Below are 22,582 nucleotides of genomic sequence, written 5' to 3'. Positions count from 1 at the left end.
TAGTCTAATTTTGGTCTCAAAATTTCCCACAACACATGTACAAGTAAATTCAGACATCAAAACACATTTGGCTTCAAATTAACCCTTGTAATTGAGAACAAGGCTCCAATTCAAATTCAAGGTAATATAAATATAAATTTTCTCATCTATAACGATATAAAAAAGTAACGCAATAAGAGATTTGGACCATTATTAAGTTCCTACCTCATGGAGTCTATCAAGGGTGGAGATGGTATATGTTTCCTTCTTGGGATTTCCAAACATTCTCTTCAACATGGTTGTCTTTTCTCTGCAAATATATCTGTGTTGAATGCAAAGCAAGGAAACAGAGCTTCTAAGGCTTAAAATAGGTATATAAATGTTTGCTTCAAACTTCATTCAAATGGGAAAGAGAGGGAACCCCATAGTAATATAATGAGATAGCCTCAATTACCAGAATTAGACAAATGCATATTTCTATCCATGGCCATGGAATTTGATTAATTGTGTGCACTTCACTTCACTTTAGCATTTGATACCAAGATCTCTGCTTCAAATGCATTTTCCTTTCTAATAAAATCATGAAATTATAAACAAGCATATAAATATTGCACCTTAAAAATATTATTAAAATTTCAATCATAGAAATAAAAATCTCCAAAACAATCCCAATGATACAAGGCACAAATAGTAGTAGCATATGAAAATCTGATCATGCAAAAGTGTGATAAAGTCAAAATGGAAACACAAACTAAACATGGAATGTCATGTTGGAAAATCACTACAATCCTCCAAATTTATATCGGACATACTCTTCTTTCTCCTCTAGATTCATCTCTAAGAACCCCCAAGATTTTTTAGGTTTTGAAGTAAAAGTGTCATAAGCCACAATCATAGTTTGTCGACTAAGTCTAGGTATGGCCTTGAGGGCTGCAAATGTAACTGATATATCTTGCTTTGTTTCTCCTTTATCAACTTTTACTATTTGAGACCCCCTCATGCCTTCCTATATATCTTGTATGCTTTCACATATCACATCTAAAGAAGAAGCCATGCTTGCCTTCCTCTTCTTTGTCCTCCTTGATGATGATGGTGTGGAAACATTTTTTCTAATAGATCTACTAGAATCATTCATGCCAACGAACCCTCCCTCAAATTTGGGAGTTCCATCCATAGGTGTAGTGAAGCCCCCATCATTGTCAAGATCAATTGCCTCATCAAAAAGGTGCTCATCTTCATTCTCTTGGGTTGTTGCAGTTATACTTCCATCTACAATGTCATTCCCAAAAATGATTGCTAAGTCATTGTAATAGAGGAATGGTTGCCTCTTGTACACCCTAGCATTCTTGAAGTCCTTTTGCTACATGAAGGAAAATAAGGTAGATATTTATCTTTCATTAGTAACTTAACTTATAAACATTGTGTAGAGTACATTACCTTTAACAAATCTTCCCATACAACATCATCAATGTCCACACACTGAGTAGTTTCATTCCATGTGAAGCCGCTCATATTTCCCAAGTCTTTCATCATTCAATAATCTTGCTTCCATGTTTTCAATTTATTCTTGAAGTTGTATCTTACAAGATTCATCTTCATATCCAAATTGAACCTCCTTTCAATGTTGCTCCAAGCTTCTTTCTGAAACCCCCCTTCTCCTTTTCTTCCTAATGTGACTTGCTCAAGGAGTATATTGAGAAATTTTCATTCCATATCTTGAGTCCAAACAACTTTCACATTTTTAGGTGTGGAAGCAACAGTAGTGACATGAAGCCCCTCATGAATGCTCATTAGGAGATTGGTGAATGACATTTCTAGCAATTATCATCTGGAAAACAATACTTTAGATGCACAAAACAAGATGAAAATTTGCGACAGAATATCAGAGTATTAGAATGTAAATTATTTCTCAAATAAATCTAGTAAATTATCATATTAACCATTATTACTCACACATTATCCCTGGTAAAAAGGACAAAAATGTTAATATAATACATATATGAAAATGGGGCAAAACAATGAAAGACAAAGGATTATATTTAGACTGACTATATATATGTTATAATAATTTGATTAAGTATAGACATGATGAATAATCTTGATCTAGCAAACTGAGTATAACGAATAACTTCACTTGAAAGGTAATGGACCTAAGCATAGTTAAATCTTCAATTTATCTATCAAGTTTTAATATGTACTACAATGACAATGTCTAACTAGATTGTCTTGTTATTTACTAATTGTGAGATGGTATGTTAGTATCTGAGTCATTTTTTTTTGAGATTGTTGAGAGGTTAGATTTTATGTGAACCATTTCATTGCTTTGCTATGGTTTGGACTCCTTATTTGATATGTTGTTAACTTAGAAATGACATTTCAATTAACTGAGAAATGACATTTCAAATTCTTTTTTCATGCTACAAAAGTGTTAGCCCTAACCACATCCAAGGTGGTCACCCCAAACAATTTCTTGGGGTTGTAAACTCCTTTCTGTTTGAGTACCTCTGTTGCAATGGGTAGAGTAGAGTTCATAGGGTTGCTGATAATATGGACAAAAGCATTTGGACAATTATCTACAACAAACTCTATTAAAATTTTGACAATAGCAGCATTAATGTTGAAAAGATCATCGCGGGTCATGCCTAGTTTGCTTGGAACACCTACTGGGATTATAACTACATCAATGCCCTTCAAAGATTCTCCCAATATAGTAGTTCTAGTGAAAGAAAACACCTAAGTAGGGGTATTGTAGTGAGTAAGGTTTGCAACAACTCCCTTAACATTTTCAATATCATAAAGATTCAATTCAGAAACCAAAGGTGACAATTTAATCAGCAAGGAGAGAGGTTGACCAATCCCTCCTGATACTCCAAGAATAGTAACCTTGAATAGTGATGCCCAAACCTACACAAACCTCCTTGTATCGTGTCTCTTCTTTCCCATCCCCGAATTACCAAAGGACACTTGAAATGCCCCATTTGTCTTCTAGCCAAAGAAAGTTGTTTGCAAATTACTAGCTTTAAAACCACTAAAACCCTTGATGGAATTTCTAACAAAGAGGTTTTGTGTAGGCATATATGAATATAATCATGTGACTGAAAAGTGAGATTGCCTTGCATTTGATTGAGGTTGAGCTGTAGACACAACATTCATAGAAAATGTAGTAGCAGCCATTGCAATTCACTACAAACAACTGAACAGTAAACTCAACAAAATTACTAACTTTCTTGAGCATGAAGCCTGAAAGGATCCAAAATGATCATTTTAACCCATATATGTAATTAATAAAGACACTTAACTGGACCAGGATGACTAGCCACTAACACATCAATCAAAAGAACATAGACTTTAAGGTCCACGAAACTAACTACATCAGTATAGGATTATTTTTATCATCTAAAATAATCTTACAACCTATCTTTTACTACAAAAATACAATAAAGTGTTTCTAAATGAATAGAAGGTTGCCATATGATAACAAAAAGGGTAGATGTAATTGCATGGAACACATATACAACTATGTTTTCCCTCATGAACAATCTGATTAAAGAAATTGAAATATGTTGCATTGTACTATCACAATGGTATTATCATTATGACATAATACTGTTATAATATTGTCAAAGCAAGTAGAAATTCTCAGCACCAAAAATTTGAGAAATGACATCCCTTCAAACATACATGAAATTTCCATATACATATAACAAACTACTCATATCAATCTTCATATAAATATATTTTAAACACAACAAATGTCAAGGCAATTTAAGCAGATCCATATTTTATGTCATGGTAAATTTGCCTTCCTCTATTTAAGTACAAATAAATGTTCATGTTTTGTGGTACAATTAAGTGCGAGAGTGGTAGTCTTCCCACATTCTTTGAGCTATTTCATCTCAAAAAAAAATCCAATCATCTCTATCTCGTTGACTCATCCCATAAGTCTCAAGAATTGGCACATTTATTGAAGCACAACCATCATCATCTTCTAATTCCACTTTGGATGGAACACTATCCTCCATTGTAATGAAATTGCATAATATGGTGCATGCTAATACAATCCTTGTTTGGGTCGTGATATTATAGGATGTCACATGCTTCAGGATAAGAAACCGTTGCTTCAAAATACCAAATGTATGCTTTATTACATTCCTAAGAGAGGAGTGTCAGTGGTTAAATAACTCTTTAGGATTACTAATCGGGTTCACTCTACAAAACTCTTTTAGGTGGTAACGAGTACAACAATATGGAGCAAGAAACCCAGGTACATTTGGGTATCTAGCATCAACTAAATAAAATTTCCCTACACAAATAGAAAAAACATTATAGTCAAAATATATTATAGAAGTTTAGATATCATAGAATCATATAAAATATGAATTAATATACCAAGAGGAACCACAAGTGAATCTGCTCTAGAGAGAGTTGAAGAAAGCACCCAACTATCTACAACAGACCCTTCCCAACCAACAAGAATGTATTGAAACTTATAGTCAAATGAACAAACACCTAAAATATTATGTGACAAGTTGCCTTTTCTATCATGATATTTTGCTTGGTTTTCCAATTCAATGGTAACTGACACATGGGTTCCATCAAGTGCACCAATACAATCCTATAAAAATAAATATTATTATCAAATAATTATTAATATTATTGATTCTATAGCAAAGAAATACATGTCATTACAATGTTTACCTTGAAGAAAGGATCAAAATGGCCCTTCCCAGCGATTGCCAAAGGAGTGGTTGGAGCAGGGGGTAATAGATACTCTTTATGTAATGCTAAGATAGCCTTCACCACCTTGTGGAAGTATTGACTCACTCTCTCTCCTGAGTGACCAAAGTTATGGCCAATCTTATGATTCCTTAAATTGTGGCCAAGTTTATGCAAGAACATCACAATTTGTTCTTCTAATGTTATGTTTACTATATCTTGAATGCTCCCTTTTCTCTTAGAATTTCAACCAAGCAAAATAAGGTTACTCTAGACATGTGTATTTGGTCATGGAAATCTGTGTGATTAGAATGGATAATACACTTATAAAAAGGACATGCAACTCTTCTTCGCTTATGCCCTTGTCTTCTGCCTTCTTTGTAAGATGCCACTATGTACACAACAAGGGTTGAAAGCAAAACAACAAGCAAGGACATGACCTTCAACCTCCTAACAATGTCTCCTTGAACTTGAACATCATCTTCAACATCATCATTAGGATCCATAAAATACCTACAACCACAATATGGACTACATATTTTAGAAATATACAACACAAAAGATTATGACAATAAGGAAGCATAACTTCTTCTCCCAACATCCAACATCCACTATAACTTATTCTAAGATGGAAGGTAAAACTATGCATTTATGAAGCTACTTGATCAAATGGAATGATAAACAAGATAAAATGATGCAATTCAACTAGAATGATGATCTTTCAATGCAAGTCTCACAGTAGCCTAATCTCCTTAATAAAAAAATGTTGCATACAAATGACTTGATTTTGATGTGGATTTATAGATTCTCAAGGCTTTAAAGAGTTGTGTTTGTAGATCAATGGTCAAGATCATTCATTTAAAAGGAATGGTAGAGATAGAAAAGGCTACATATGTTCTTGTGGGAGAGGATTTTGAAACTTGAAATATAGATTATTTGTTGACAAACAAAGCTATTGCCAGAGAAAACTAGTATTTTTTTTTTTAACAAAAAAAAAAAAACTTATTGTTTTAGATTGATGTTGTTGGAAATAAGAACAAGGAGAAAAACCCTATTGGAGCTCTTGTGAATCAATATGAAGAAAAGAACATTGAGTAGCCCAAATCCATTAGATCTAGCTAGGCACTTCTATGTGTGGACATGGTAGTCTTATTTATAGCCACAACTTGTGGAATTGGAAATATTGTTATTGCTATTAACAACATGGGTCAGATTGGGCAATCTTTGGAAAATAATCCTACAAATATTTCTCTCATCAACATATGGAACTTTCTAGGTTGTATAGTATTTGGATACATGTCAAAATGTATCTTGCATAAGTATGAATTTCCAAGACCTTTATTGTTTACAATAATAATGTTTACTTCTTGTATTGGGCATACTTTTACATTTATCATTCCTAGATCACTATATGTAGCCTTAATCATTATAGTACTAAGATTTTGCTAACATTTTTAACACTAAAATTTCCTAAGATGGACCAAACCTTCATGAATGGAAATAGTCCCTATTATTTTTCATTTCCAAAATTTTGTTTTCTAATTTAAAATAAGTTTTCATATATTAATTTCTAGGACTCCATTATTTCAGATTCATGAGCAATGTAGTAGTTGTGGTCTTCTTGAGGCTTTCCACTGTCATCCTTACCACCTAGACATTCTATTGAAATAGGATCTCTATGTGTATCCATAAAACTAGGCCATCCACCTATTTATTCTAAAACATATTGTTGTGGTGTCTCTCTTTATGCATCCATATGACCTAGTTAATGAAAGACTCTTCCATTCATTGTATCCAACAAAACTAACAGGTTAAGTATTGAATTTGATCACTTCAAAGAAAATTAGATAAAACCAAAATTAAGGTGTGGTTGAATTAAGTTTTCCTACAAAGAGGTAAGACTTTGAATAAAGTTAAGCTGTGTACAGTATGAAAGCTTAACAGAAGAGGTCGTTGTTTCATCAATATCTTTGAATGAAGTTCAAGTTGTGTATGTTGTGAAAGCTTAACCCAAAAATACACAGTAATCCTTATATCACTGGAGATTCCCCCTAAACAGGCTTAATCAAAAGCTAGAAATTAAAAATTGCCTCACGGCTGCTAATTAAAAACAATCAAAAGCTAGAAAATCTTGTTAAAAGAAGTGCTTAAACTAGAGTTTAAAGTTTATTTTCTTCAGAGCATTACTTAGAGCAGATTTTCTTCAGAGCATTACTTAGAGCTGTAAAAGAAAACCTTGTTAAAAATAAGTGCTTAAAGAAAGATATGGCCTCTTTAATGAAGTCAAAACATATGAGGAACAAGGTAAGTTTCATGATTAGCGATATAAACTATACAACAAACAAGGTTCTGATTTAGATTGCAATGTCAAGTAGATTTGTGAGATAGTAATCTCTCAAGTAGCTAAAGAAATGTCATTTTATGGTTTCATAATATTAGTCATGTGTTATTGGGCTTATATATTGTGCATACCCTACTCTCTAGAAGGATTTGAATTAATGATATTTTCATTTCTGTAACTTTATATAGAAAAAAAGGGTTTCAAGAGAGATTCAACCTCTTTTAAAATATTAAAAAATATGATCATCATTATACTTTAAATATGAAGATTATACTGCTTTGAATACATCATTTGTAGTGTACCTCCAATGATACACTCATCATACAAGATGTTTTCAATGATAAGGTAGTTGATTTTCATAATCAAGCCAAATATTCATTTCCTAGGGTGGTTGTTCAATATTGTTTTCATATTGTACATCAGATCAATTCTTTGTGGATTGGTTTAAGATAATTTTGTGAGGAATATTTAGGTGCCCAATTTCATCATGAACTTGTCTACATTTATGAGCTCCTATGGTGCTACCTTCTATTAGTTGTGGAGGCTTGCTTTGGTGACTTCACCCTTCTTAACATTGATGATAATACCAGGTCTACTTTATGGGCAAAAGCTGATGGCTATTAGTGGGAAGATGCATGCAAAGTATAACAAGGCCAACAAAATTGTGGAACATGCTTTTTCCTCTATTATAATTGTGTATTCTTTTTTTGATGAAGAGAAAGTTATGGCCAAGTTTTCCTATGCACTAGAAAGAAGCATGAAGCTGGGGATTAAACAGGGCCTGGCTATAAGTGCTAGTGGTGTCAATTTCACTATATGGGCATTCGTAACATGGTATGGAAGAAGACTTATCCTGTACAATGAAATTTTAGGAGGAAAGATCCTTGGAATGAGATATTGTCTAATCATTGGTGGCCTATAAGGATTTTCCCTAGAGAAAATAATATTCAAGCATTTTCATTTCCAATACTTTTTTTTGTTATTATTTCCCCTATTATATTAGGGTGAGACTCCTTAGAAATTTTAATAGCCATGGTTAAGCGTGGAACACTTGGGATGATGGGTGACACTAAATTTATAATAACTAAAACATTTAAATGGTTTTAGTTCACATCCAGAGCCCCCTAAACATTACAATAGATATCTTAACTATTATTATGAATACTTGAAAAGATGTCAGTTTGTGGTATCTTTATTAGTAGTTTATTATGTAGTTTTAAGTCAAAATTTTGACCTATGTTTCATGAGAAGTGATTCAAAAAAATCCATCTTTCATGAAAGTAATACTGAACACTCATTGTATCTAGGTATATTCATAGAGGTGGAACATTAATCCTTCTCCAGAGGACACCCTTCCTATTACTACTCCTATTTAAGTGTGCTTAACCACAAAGTTCCCTCTAAGATTGAACCTACTTAACTTTCTCCTCCATTTACCTAGATTAAGTAGATTTAATCTTAGAGAAAACTCAATAATCAAGTATGTTTTCCTTAAAGTAGCACTAGGATGGGTGACATTGTATTAAAAATCCAATGATTCATCTCAGTGAACATCACCTAAATATAAGAAATACCAAGTATTCATGAAAGATAGTTTTTGTCTTTTGGCCTCAACAGTTATACACTTTTATACACTTCAATCTTGATAGTAATATATAGAAAATGACTCTATTTATCAACATGTTAATTGAGGAATTCGTTGCTAAGGGCTTTGGGGATGGCACTGCCAAATCTCAAGTACTTCTCTAAGGCAATTATGGCAGCATTTAAAATATTTGAAATGATCTAGAGTTTCAGAGATCAATTGGGATGAAATAACTAGTAAAGTATTGGAAAAAATCTCAGGGGAAATCGTATTAAGAAGCATGGAGTTTGTACAGTACAGCAAAGGAGAGTTTCAAAACAATGCATTTGAAGTAGTATAGTAAGTGAGCCAAAAAGCCCTCTTTGGTATGAAGAGGTTATAGAGACAAACCAAAAATTAACCACATCCAACAACAAATATATAATCGTCATGGAATAAGAGCCCTTGAAGCTAACAAATGTATCTTCTTCAAAATCATTTATCTATTGATGTAGAAATAAACAAAGCTTGTCAAAGAGAGATTGTAATTATAGAGGTAGTTTAGGGTGAGCAATATCCCTTCTAGTATGTTCAACATCATTTTATTCATTGGAGAATCTTTGTTCATTTTCCCTATGTTTGTAGGTTTTCATTGTCTCTTCAATTAGAAGAAAATGATTTTGATTATTTTGATCATTTCTTTGATTCATCTCTTACTATTAATTTTTGTGGAGGTTTCAAATAGATAGATCTATGTCTAATGTGAATCATAGATTTAGCCAAAGTGTTTAATTTAAATTATGGATTTTTTTGTACAAGTTTCCTCTCTATTTCAATCATGGGATACTTGCAAGAAGTTGGTTGTGAAAGTTATTCTTTGAATAATTCATCTCCATATTCCTTTGCATATTACTAGTGAAATAGTAGGGGAAAAATTGAGTTCCTAGTTAAAATTTCATAGCTTTTCATAAACCAACTTGAATTCCCAAATCTTGTTATAATCATAACACTAATTCTCTTGCCCACTCTAGGGTTCCATATAATCATATAAGTTTGATCAGTTCATTAAAACTATGAAGCAGATTTGTCACTGTTACTCAATGGTTATGCACATTTAATTTTAATGGGCATTAGTTCAAGCTCTATAGCCTCAAATCTCTTTCCAATGTTCCTTGAATCCTAAAAATGGTTGAACAAATTCCTAAGATTTTTCTACCAATTTTATTTAGCAAAATACAATATGAGACTTAAGTTTCTACTCAAGTGTATAATTTATCATTCAGTGCCCATTAATCTAAATTCCCCAATGTCCATTCTCTTGAAAAATACATCCTAACCCTACACTAATGTTTGACCAAGTTCTTAAAAATAAAAAATTCCATACAATTATTGAAGAGTAACAAAAGTAAAAGGCTAAAAATGCAATTCAGTAGATGTGCAAATAAGTCTTCTGTCTAGTAAGAGTTGAGTCATATATCTGATATGTTTTAATTACTTACCTAGTGAAAGAATCATGAAATTTATCTTTAAAATATTGCATAATAATTTCCAATAAAAGGCACTAATAAACCAATAGGTTTAGAACTGAATTTGAATTATGAGTTTGTATTTTCCTTGAAATAGGTAGTAGCAGACATCCACTTCAGCCCTTAAAATTCCTTTGGAGACAAAATTATCATCTCTTGGGAACATCAACATTCTCTTCTCCTTGAGGCTCATTTTTAAATCCAAGGCCAAAGGCATCAGTCACAAAGCAAAATGTTTTTCTAGGATCTAGAATTATCAATGTAGTTAGCCACTCAAACAACAAAGAAGCATTTAGCAACCTCATAGAGATGCCAAACCAAGTGAGTTTGTGCAACAGAGTCCTAGTTGACCAATACCATCCTCTTATTTTCCTCCATTTCCTATCAAAAAAAAATTCTTTGAATTCTTTCAAGCTTTTTAGCCAAAGAATTGAACATTCAAAAGAGAAAGAAAGTAAACAGGGATCCCTTGCAAATAAGTCTTTAGGAGCTGCAATTTACTAGCATTGCTAAGAAGTTTGCCTCTTCACCTGGCCAACATACATTGTGTTCTCTTAAGAATGGAGCTCCAAAAAGAGTTGGAGACATCTTTTATTGTGTATGGCAACTTAAGATAAGTATCAGGGAGATTTTTACATTGGTAGACAATGATATTCCTAATTTTGTTCTGGAGACTATTAAAGGATTGGTTTGCGGGACAACAAGGGGCAAGGTGGAAGCAGGACACACCCCAAGAATTTTATTCTCATTTATCATCTGCAAGAAGTTTCTCTTGAAATCTTCTTCTAGCAACAAGTATGGGAACAAGAGATTCAACTTGTTTGATACCTCTATGACATCACTGGAAAAGCTTGTGGAGACCATTAACCATTGACAAACACAATAACAAATAATGGTCACACATTCCTTGATCAGGAAAATTGCTTTCTTGTCAAAGCCAAACCTTTCTAAAGCTTTGAAAAGCAAGTCAGATTTGACATCATTGTAAGCTTTGGAGATGTCTAATTTGAATGGCATCCTTGACTACCTGCATTTCTCCATAGAGTGGAAAACTTCATGGGTAGTAATGGTTGTCGAGGATTTTCCTCCAAGGGACAAAACCTTTTTTTGTTACAATTAATGAGGTTTTCCAGTATGGGTTTAATCTAGTTAACCAAGACTTTAGAAAAAAAAATTGTAAACCATATTACAAAGGCTTATCAACCTTAAGTCATGAAGAGAGAGGCTTCTAAATCTTAGGGGTTAAAGAAATGAACAAGTAATTTAATTCTTAAAGAATTTTGTCTATTCTAAAGAAACCATGAAATCCATTTATGTTTTAATGAAACTCATTTATTTTTTAAGGTCAATTGCATTGTTCATTCATGAAATCATTCCTTTACTTCCTCTTAGAATTCATATTGGAGAAATTGATGCATCCATCATATTAGTACTTTTCAGTTAGTTTGAATCATAGTTCTCAGGTTCTAACTAGAGTACTCAGCAAGCCCAAAACATACTTGGCAAAAACCTAATAACTTAAGCCATGAGGAAGGGCTAGAAGATATTGAAGAAGCTCGATGATATGAGGTGTGCAAAGAGAAAATACATGGTTTTAACCAATGTTTTACCTGCATCAATTTTTTTACCTCTATTTTTTCTACATTTGTAATTTGTGAGTTAAACTTGTAAAAGCTCACAGAGCAAAAAGAGTAGAGATTACTCGGCAACTTGACAGGCACTCTTAGAGTTTTCAATCTATGGTTTGGATTTTAAATTTATTTGTTAACTTTGGAGCTTACAAGAGTTCTTATTCCACTATCAAGCTGCAAAATATCTTGTTCACAATTGATATGTTAAAATTTAGGTGCAAAACTCTTGAATATGTGTCTTTAAGGTTGCTGCAATTGTTGTATCACAAGTAATTAACCTTTTTTTTTATACTACATATTCATAAAGGATACAACATTTGATTGTCTTACCAAGTAAAAACACCCCTTAACAAATTGAAAATTATGCTGGCAAAGAAACTTACTTTGGCTCATCCCAACCAGAAAAGGCTCCATAATTATGTTGATGCATCACTTTGCAGTTGGATGTACACAAGCTTAGATGGAAAAGTTGGATTAGTATAATTTTTTAGTAGGGTTTCAACAACAGAAGAAAATTATCATACTGCCATACAGTGAAAAGTATTAATTGTTAGGTACAAAACTTTCTCCTTTATTTTTGGGCAAATCCTTTTGTATTATTCTGTCATTCTTTTATTTTCTCAATAAGCTAGTAACATGGTCATATATCTAAGTGGTTGTTACTCTGACAAGAATTTACATTCTGTTGTTGTATTTGGGAATTGTTAAGTCCATATAATAACCAATTAGCTATTAAGAGTAAAAAACATGTGAATTGATGAAATGACTTGGAGCTAATTATCTAATTTCAAATTACTTCAAACTGAGACATTTCTTAAATAGTATGATCATGTAGGGCATATATATGTACATTCATATTTTCCCTCTTTACCATTGAATAAGTGAAATCAAATCATAATAAAGTGTATCATTTCTACTAACCAATGGATTGCATTATATTAGGAGATCAGGTTTAAAAAGATGTTGCCCATAAGAAGTAGAGGGTCTGTGAAGATAATCCATCAAGGTGAAGCATGATTGCATGCTTATCATGAAACCACAACTAGGAAATTTGTGCTTGTTGGTTTAAGGGGACCAACAATCCACCAAGATAATTTTGAATTGGCAAAAGTTTGTCATTCTTTTCATGGAATAGGTAGAATGGGGAGAATCAATTTACAGATGTTGTAGTTGCTAGAGCTTGTATATTTGAATTATTTTTTACATCACTTAAACTAATACCATCCTCTTCTTTCTTCCCACTTTGAATCTTCAAAAGTTGGAAGTTATTGTAGGACCTCTGGATGTTTCCAACCACTATCATGGGTCTTTCACCATTTGATGATATTGGAAGTTGCTTCATAGTTTTCTTTTCTTGTATAATTTATTTCCTAATCCTTCAAAATGATTTTGATTTGTCCAGGATGGTGATGTTTGGAATTTTAGTGTACAAATATTTGAATGGGCCTCTTCCACCCAAGAAAATCCATGTCAATTATGAGGGTTTTGCAAAAGGTTAGCATTTCTTCCTCTAATAGATTTTAGTTGGTAAGTGGAATTCTAGGAATTTATGTCAAATAGTTGTCATCCTATTTTCTTAATGCATTACTAGCAAAATGAGGCCTTAAGGAACAGCTTTTGATTTTGAATTAAAATATGAGAAGTACTTTCTGGAATGCATGTTTCATATTGGAAGATGCATTTAGAACTATCATGAATAATTCTTAACTTAAAAAGTTAAATATGGTATGGAATCCATGTTTCTTACTTAAAAGTAAGCTTATAAATATTTTGTAAAGTACTTTTCTTACATTACATCTATGTAATCTGTAGCTTATAAATATTCTGTAAAGTGCTTTTCTTATGTTATATCTATGTAATCTACATATTTACATTCTTCCTTTTACTCTTTTAAAATCTTCAAATGACCTATGCTTTGATGACTTATCAAATGTCAAAGTTGGGGATGAGCTAGTTGTAGATGGTGACATGGTGAGGTTTGAAGTAATAGGAAAAGAAGGTCTTGATGTGAAATCCCAATGTACAAATCCTAGATTGTTACTACCACATGCAAACCTAACATTTTGGAGGCAGGGAAAAGTGGTTCGTGAAAGGAATGCCATGCTTCCCACAATATCTTTGAAGGTGATTTCCCATTCACTTATATGTCACATGTGTTTGTGTCGAGATTAAGTTCTTGCAGACCCTAATGTTCATTTTTTCCTGCAAGATTGGTTTGACATAGATTTTGGGATTTCTGAGGTTGTTGATTTCATTGTGATATCTTTTGTGAAGTCAGCAGATGTAATCAAACATTTGAAAAGCTATATTGCTACTCGATCTTGTGACAGGTAAAGAAAAGATTTCTAAATGGACCTCACTAATTCTCAAGAAAACAAAAATACTTGTTTGTTAGTATGGTTTTGTTATTCTTTTATTGAAAAATGCACTGTAGCTTTTGATGGTAGTTTAATATGTATATCCCTCACATTTAATCCACATAATTAAATTTTCAGTTTGACATGAGTGTACTTTGAATCCTCATTCTCTGCAGTGATATTGGTGTCATTGCTAAAATTGAAAGTGTCAACTCTCTAAAGAATCTTGAAGACATAATTTGATCATCCGATGGTGCTATGGTAGCAAGAGGATATCTTGGTGCATAGATTCCTTTGGAATAGGTTACATCTGTCCAATAATAAATTGTCCAACTATCTCAACAACTGAACAAGCCAGTTATTGTTGCATCTTAGCTACTTGAGTCAATGATAGAGTACCCTATACCAACAAGGGTAGAGGTAATTTCATATTAAGGATTGGACCTTATTAGGTAAAAATTTAATAGTAATTCAATCATCTCTTTTAGTTTTATAGTGGTGGGAGCTAAAAATATACAGTTGTTGTTGAGTTTAGAATCTTTAGATAGTGTTCAAAAGTAGTAGCCTTTCCCTGCACAATGCCTCTTTCATCTGGTAGGATTTCACCTATACATCACGTTGCAAGATTTCTCTATGTATAGTAGCATTCATTCACATGATATGCTAGTGGAATTAAGTTAACAATGTTCAAAATGGGGATTGGCAAAAGGCAAGGCGGGTAAAATTAAAGAATGATGTAGTATTTGTAGTTTGGGAAAAGCTATGATTTTATTATCTTTCATGTTAAATAAAATGTGTGGAGATAATAGTAAACATACCATGGAAAGTCAAGGTATTGGTTCTTAAAACATTTTACTTCTATCCAAGAGGGTTTATTATAGAATATTTTTCTTTTATCTGAAAGCATTTTTGGAATAAAACAAAATCCTGGTGCACTTCAAATCGTATGTTGTGCCATTATACATCATGACATAATATTCTATTAGCTAAACTCTCATTAGGGTTCAAAGTTGAACTTAACAAATTTATTGAAAATATAATATACAAGAGAATTTAAGATGCCCTAATTCTATTCCTAAACTAAAAAACTTCAGTCTACCTTTGCTTCATATTTTTTGCTTGTAAGTACAAGAATGAACCTCAAAAAAGATGGATAGATAGGAAATGACAATGTGTAGATTACATCTACTCATGAATAATTGCAAGCTTGCTTCTATGCATCGAGTTCTGTCAGCTTTCTAGGTTTAATTATCTTTGCCCTAAAATCTCAAAGCTTTGAATGTTCCTAAATTTCTTCTATTTTTTCTTGTGGATGATTATACAAAATTATAAATCACTCTGTTTAGTTTTATGGATACATAAATACTCATGTCCATTGTCGTAGGACATCTCGATCTCACATTGTTTTCCTTCTCCCTTCATAAAGATTTTACACATAATTATCTTCCAATATGAAACATGCATGGATAGAGGAGCTTAATTTGGATAAGGTTCCTAGATCAACTTGAACTGGTAGAGAAATGAGTCAAAGAACAGTTCAAAAGGCCAAACATTCAATTCTAGCTAAGTGATAGACTTATCTGGGATTCACCAAGAGACTTACATAAAGAATAGGTCCAATTTTCTTTAGAGTATGGAATTATAGTTATAATTGGTTTCATAGTATCCAATAGCCTTCCATATCCAGCAAGAGCTTTTGATATGGCTCATGGTTCATGTTTTCTAATTCTATAGAATAAGTATGGTATGATATTTGATCCTTCATGGATGTCTAGAAAATACACTAAATGTTCACATTAATTTCATCTTGTCTTGTAGTTTAAATTCATTAGAAGTGAATATTCATCATGTTCTTGATTTACATATGTTTCTATTGCTAGCAAGTATCTACTTGTTTGCAATTGACTAGATATTAAGGCCTAGTGGTTACTAGGTTTTATCTGGACCTCCAATACACTAGAAGCAACATTTAAGTGCTAGGAATAGACATCTGAGGACTTGAAGTAAGAACAAGATATAATTTAGGATTTTACCTATAATTTATGTTGGCGAAAGATTGTTGAAAAGAAAAACCTTGTAATTTGTCAAAAAACATTAGATCACATGACTCCTTTTGGACATATCAATAGCATTCCAGCACCTATTCCATTGGATGAACAAATTCCACCAAAGTGTAAGGTACAAATTTCTCTTTTTTCTTCTCTTGATTTTAATAAATCAGTTACTTACTTCAAAGATTCAAAAGAATGTGAACTGGAAGTACGTATTTATTTTTTTTGGTATTGGTTTTGTCATATCTTTGACTAAAATTGTATTTGATGGTGTTAGATGTATCAATTATAATCTACAATTTATATTTCTTGGTCATAGATATGTGATCCAAGACATGAGATAATTCCAAAATATTAGTTTTGGTCATTTATTGACTTAGGTTAGTGGGAACCTATTGAGTGTGTTGGGAATCAATTCATATAAGGAGTCGAGCCTGCTCTTTGAAATATCAAACAATGTTGGGGGAGAATATTCCTACAGCATTTTATAATTGGACTCATGATATTTGAATTAAGCACTTGAATGTTTTGCTCTTGTCAGTAACAATTTTGTAGTGTTTGGAATATGGAGATTTGTAGTTATATTTTTGGTCTCAGTGTTACTAGCATCAAATACTTGATTACATGTTAGAGAAGGTATTGGTCTCCCCATCTCCTAATTTACAACTAAATTTACTACATTGAATTCAATTCCAATTTTCACAGTATAATTTTCAATTCCAATTTTCACAATATAAATAATCAAATTTTGAATACATGTATGATTCACATGTATGAAATAATCAAATTTTGAAAAAGGGGTCTACTATAAATTTTAGTTCAATTCCAATTTTCCATGAGGACCTTAATTTTTTCTTTATTATCTACACTGTTATTATTGAATCCTTGTTATATTTTGTTTGTTAGAGTAAGCAGAAAATTTAAGATGATTGAATTTTTTGAGTGATCTATAACATGAATATGTTTGTGTGTATAGGCAAGACCTGAAGAGGTTGAGTATAGACTTAGTACTACCAGGCATCCAATGGTTGGCAGTAAATTAGCACTCTTTGCACCATCCATGCATAGGAAGTATGACAATGTTGACAAGATACAAGATACAAGCACATTTACATAGAGAAATATGGACACTTATGCTCAGCCCATTCTAGTTTATGGTGGAAGTGAGAATACAACTGGTAGAGGAAGTAAATTTACAATGGGATCATGGATAGTAGGTGGAATTGAGACTGTTGCCTCTTTCTAGCTAATGCAGGAGTATCCAGAGGTATAAGGGCAATCCTATGTCACCCAAAAAAAATATACCTAGACATAGTTTTTGTTCCATGTGTTTTCATTTTTGGATACCCATTTGGGTCAAATAAAGGTTCCAACTCTCATAGTTCCACTATTAGTGTTATGGGTTAGAGTTTTTAAGCACCTTGGGATAAGTGTAAATGCTAGAAAAATAAGACTATCTAATTGAGCCATTATTATGGTGAGTTAGAAGGTGTAAATTGGAGAGATGATTATAATTGTAATTTAGAACATTCCATAAAAAGAATCAGGTCAAAAGGCCCCATGGTTTGGAAGTTATTATAGTTTTTCAATTTTTGGATACCTCTTAACAATGCTTCAAAGTCAGGTTAGAGGCATTAAATGACCTCGTACAAGTCTGAAAAATAGGGGATAAGCTAATCTGGTCCATAAGGCCATAGAGCACTCTGAGAGCTTTTTGAAAATGTAAATGGTTCATCAATCAGAGCTACGGTTCAAAAGTTATGCCTCCCGAAAGTTCGGCTACCATTTCTGGATTCTTCTAATTTTGAGCTGACTTCTAATGCAACTTTTGGAACCTTCTATTTTGGCGTTGGATGCCAACTGGCACTTTCTAGAATTTATTCCTAATCCTTAACCCTTTGGGGTCTATTTAAGAACATTTTTGGCATTGTAAAAGGCAGTTCGGAGTGGAGTTTGAGAGGAGGTATTGGAGGGAGAAATTATCTCCAGATTTATACTATTGTAAGCCAAAAGGACATGTTTTGGAGTCTATTTTTCTCTATACTAAGTGTATTAGCATATTTTCATTGATAATAAAGTTTCCCTTTCCTGTTGTTTCCATTATGTTCTTGGGCCTGACTCCATCAAGTGGTATTAGAGTGAAGTTTTTCTGAGTACATAGACAGAGCGTCGACTAAGAGACAATTTGCACCAGGACTGTGTGGTTGTGGATTTGAGTTAAGAAGATGCCTTCATGAAGAGAGCATGGTGGAAGGGCTGGAGCTATTAATCCTGAGGAGGTTAGAGCCCTCTAAAGGCAAGTTTAAGCATTGTAGGAGGAGCTCCGTAGAGGAACAAATGTTGCCGCAGGTGACGAAAGTGAGGACGAAAATGAAGAAGAAAAAATTGGACAGGAAGGGGAAGTTGAAGGGGAAGTTTTGAATCAGGCAGAGGAGAGGCTTTTAGGGCCATTACTAAGTTTGGAAAAAGACCTACAATTGATGTGGGTGTATTTTCAAGGAATCTGAAACTAGATGAGTTGATTGACTGGATCAATGAACTGAAGGAGTACTTTGAGTATGAGGATATCAGGGACCTAGATAGGGTTAAGTTTGCAAAGGCCATGCCAAAATATGGTGGTAAGAGGTTCAATTGGAAATAAAGAGAAGATGAAAGGAGAAGATCAAAAGGTGGGATCACATAGTGGACAAACTAAAGAATCTATTCATTCCTGTTGACTACGAGCTTGATTTGTTTAAGAAGATGCATAGGTTAAAGCAAGTAGGAAAATTAGTCTAGGAATATACAGAGGAGTTTTATCGACTCCTAATTAGAGAAGGGCATGCACAAGCAAATAAGGAGAAGGTTGCTCGTTATATCAGTGGGTTGCGACCTAGCATCCAGGAGGAATTAAGTTTGGTAAGAATGACCAGCATTGAGGAGGCATACCAATTTGCCCTGCAAGTTGAAGAGAAACTAAATAAAAGGTTTGAAGGGAGACAAAGAGGTCATGGTCAAGGAGGAAGTGGCACTGGTAGGTCATCTTGAGGCTGAAATAAGACCCAAAAAAAAATGAAGATGTGGGTACTAGCAAGAACCAAAAGAACGAGGATTTCAACTACTCCCGTGATCAAAACTTTGGGGATCAGAGAGGAAGAGGTAGAGGACATGGACAAGCTTTAGGAAGAGGAGGTTTCTATGGTACCTATTTTCATTGCAATGACGACCTCAACAACAAGGAAGGATAGATAGGAGAGCTAAGGGTCAAGCTAGGGTTGCTCATGTGGATGAGGATGCATAGTCATCACATTCAGAGGATGCAGAAAGAGGAGAGACTTTAGTAAATGAAAGGGTCCTACTAAGTGGTGAGATTGAACCAAGACAAAGGAGGAGTCTATTTCATACCAGGTGCAAGTATGAGGATAAATGTTGTGATGTGATCATTGATGGTGGTAGCACTAACAACTTGGTGTCACAAGAGATGGTCTCTAAGCTGAAGCTCAAGAGGAAGAAACACCCCCAGCCCTATCAGATTGCTTGGGTGAAGGATGATGATCATAAGGTCCTGGTAAGTGAACAATGTTTAGTAAAGTTCAAAATTGGGAGTTACCATGATGAAGTTCTTTGTGATATTATTTTGATGGATGTTTGTCATCTATTGTTGGGAAGACCATGGTAGTTTGATATGCATGCAGTACATGATGGTCATGCAAACACATACTCTTTGACAAAGGATGGAGTTCACCACAAACTGACGTCCATGATAAAGGAAGGTGAAAAGGTATGCAGCAGTGTTAGGATCTGTCTTGTTGATGGAAGAAAGTTTTTAGATGTCATGAAACATCAACGTATGTGTTATGCTTTGATTCCTAGAAAAGATAAGGAAGGTAGTAGTGAAATATCACTTGAAGTTTTAGATTTATTAAGTGATTTTGGAGATATCATCTCTAATAATGTTCCAGAAGGATTTCCACTAGTAAGACAAATTAGTCATCAAATAGATTTAATCCCTGGAGCTAGTTTTCCTAACAAGGTTGCTCACAGGATGACTCCTACTAAAACTGAGAAGCTAAATAGACAGGTTCAGGAGCTATTGAGGAAGGGTTTGATTCAAGAGAGCTTGAGTCCATGTGTAGTACCTATAGTACTGGCACTAAAGAAGGATGGAGAGTGGAGAATGTGTACAAACTCTTGACCTATAAACAAGATAACCATCAAGTATCGATTTCCTTTGCCAAGAATGGATAATCTTATGGACTGCTTGAGCAAAGCTTAGTGCTTCACAAACATAGATCTCAAGAGTGGCTATCACCAGATATGGATATGAGAAGGAGATGAGTGGAAAACTACCTTCAAGACCAAGGAGGGTCTTTATGAGTGGCTAGTCATGGCCTTTGGATTGATGAACGCCCGAAGCACCTTCATGCAGCTTATGAATGAGGTACTTAAGAAGTTCTTGGGAAAATTTGTTATTGTTTATTTGGATGATATTTTAATTTTCAGCAAGACTTTAGCAGAACACTTATTGCATATTTATAGTGTCCTTGAAAGGTTGAGGGAAGAGAAACTCTTAATTAATTTGAAAAAGTGTAGCTTTGCTAAAAAAGAGTTAGTCTACTTGGGGTTTGTTGTATCACCTAAAGGTCTCAAAATGGATCCAGAGAAGGTAAAAGCCATCTTGGAATGGCCTACTCCAAGTTTTGCTACTAAGGTAAGATCATTTCATGGTCTAGTTAGTTTTTACAGAAATTTCATTAAGAATTTTAGTGGCATATGTGCACCCCTGACTGACACAATAAGAGGGGATAGAAAAGAGTTCAAATGGACTACGACAATTGTAAGAAGTTTTGAAATGTTGAAGAAGAAGGTGATAGAACAACCTATGTTGGCATTTCCTAATTTTAGTAAGGTGTTCTAGGTGGATTTTGATGCTAGCAGTAGTGCAATTGGGGCTGTATTGAGCCAAGAAGGTAAGCCTATTGCATATTTTAGTGAAAAATTGAATGATGCAAAGAAGAAGTATTTTGTTTATGATCAAGAGTTCTATGCAATAGTTCAGGCCCTAAAGAAATGGAGGCATTATTTATTTCCAAAGGAATTTTTTTATTATACTAATCACCAGGAATTACAATACCTAAATAGCTAAGGTAAATTGAACCAGAGGCATATGAAGTGGGTAGAGTTCTTGCAGAGCTATACATTTGTGTTGAAGCATAGAAGTGGAAAGTCTAATAGGGTTGCAGATGCATTGAGTAGGAGGCAGTTGTTGCTTATAGTAATGTAGGTTGAAGTAGTTGGGTTTGATGAACTCAAGAATTTGTAGCTTGAGGATCCTAATTTTGCTAAAGTGTGGAAAGCTTGTAAAGAACTTGTTGCTATAGACAGAACCAAGTGGCTAGACTATTTGATTCAAGATGGTATGTTGTTCAAGGGCAGTCAATTTTGCATTCCAAGGAGTTCCATGAGGGAAAATCTAATTAAGGAGAAACACAGTGGAGGGATGGAAAGACATTTTGGTCGAGATAAGACCATTGCCATTCTTAGAGAACATTATTTTTGGCCTCAAATGTTACAGGATGTGAAGAAGTTTGTACAAAGTTATCGAGTTTGTCAAGCGGCCAAGGGATTTAGTCACAATACTGGACTATATCAGCCATTTCCTGTTCCATCAAAGCCATGGGAGGACATAAGCATGGATTTTGTTCTTGGATTGTTGAGGACACAAAGGGGTAATGACTTAGTATTTGTGGTGGTTGATAGGTTCTCCAAAATGGCACATTTCATCTCATGCCACAAAACTCATGATGCTGTCCATATTGTAGACTTGTTTTTCAGAGAGGCTGCAAGACTACATGGCCTCCCAAGGAGTATAGTTTCTGACAAAGATACTAAATTTGTGGGGTATTTCTAGAGAACATTGTGGAAGAAGTTGAGAATGGACTTGAAGTTCAATTCTACACATCACCCGCAGACTGACGGATAGACTAAAGTGGTAAATAGAAGTCTGGGCAATTTGTTGAGATGTTTAGTTGGGGATAAGCCTAAGGGATGGGATTTGATTCTACCACAAGTGGAATTTTCTTATAATAACTCTATAAATAGGAGTACTGGTAGATCACCATTCCAAATTGTATATGGAAGTAGCCCAAGGACTGCACCAGAATTGAGGAAGATGGAGCAAGGGGAGAGGACAATTGTTGAAGTAGAAGAATTTTCTGAACATATCAAGCATCTACATGAGGAGGTCCAGGCACACATTACCAATATGAACCAATAGTATAAAGCTAGGGTTGATCAAAGGAGAAGACATAAGGAGTTCCAAGTAGGGGATCTAGTCATGGTACACTTAAGAAAAGAAAGATTTATAGTAGGTACTTACAACAAGTTGAACATGATGAAATTTGGCCCCTGCAAAATTATGAAGAAACATGACTCAGG

At 33.8% G+C, this 22,582-nt stretch overlaps 2 pseudogenes; one reads left to right on the top strand and one right to left on the bottom strand.

Moving 5' to 3' along the window:
* Positions 1–2,355: 2,355 nt before the first annotated feature.
* Positions 2,356–3,153, bottom strand: LOC149571196 (malate dehydrogenase, chloroplastic pseudogene; annotated as a pseudogene).
* A 1,072-nt stretch (positions 3,154–4,225) lies between these two features.
* The window catches only part of LOC149571195 (uncharacterized), a 30,384-nt pseudogene continuing 12,027 nt past the window's right edge, over positions 4,226–22,582 (top strand).

This window comes from Cupressus sempervirens, chromosome 2 (genome assembly GCF_028749045.1).
Source record: "Cupressus sempervirens isolate cs-2001-9-10 chromosome 2, ASM2874904v1, whole genome shotgun sequence".
Taxonomy (NCBI): domain Eukaryota; kingdom Viridiplantae; phylum Streptophyta; class Pinopsida; order Cupressales; family Cupressaceae; genus Cupressus; species Cupressus sempervirens.
This window is presented reverse-complemented; position numbering and strand designations above follow the sequence as displayed.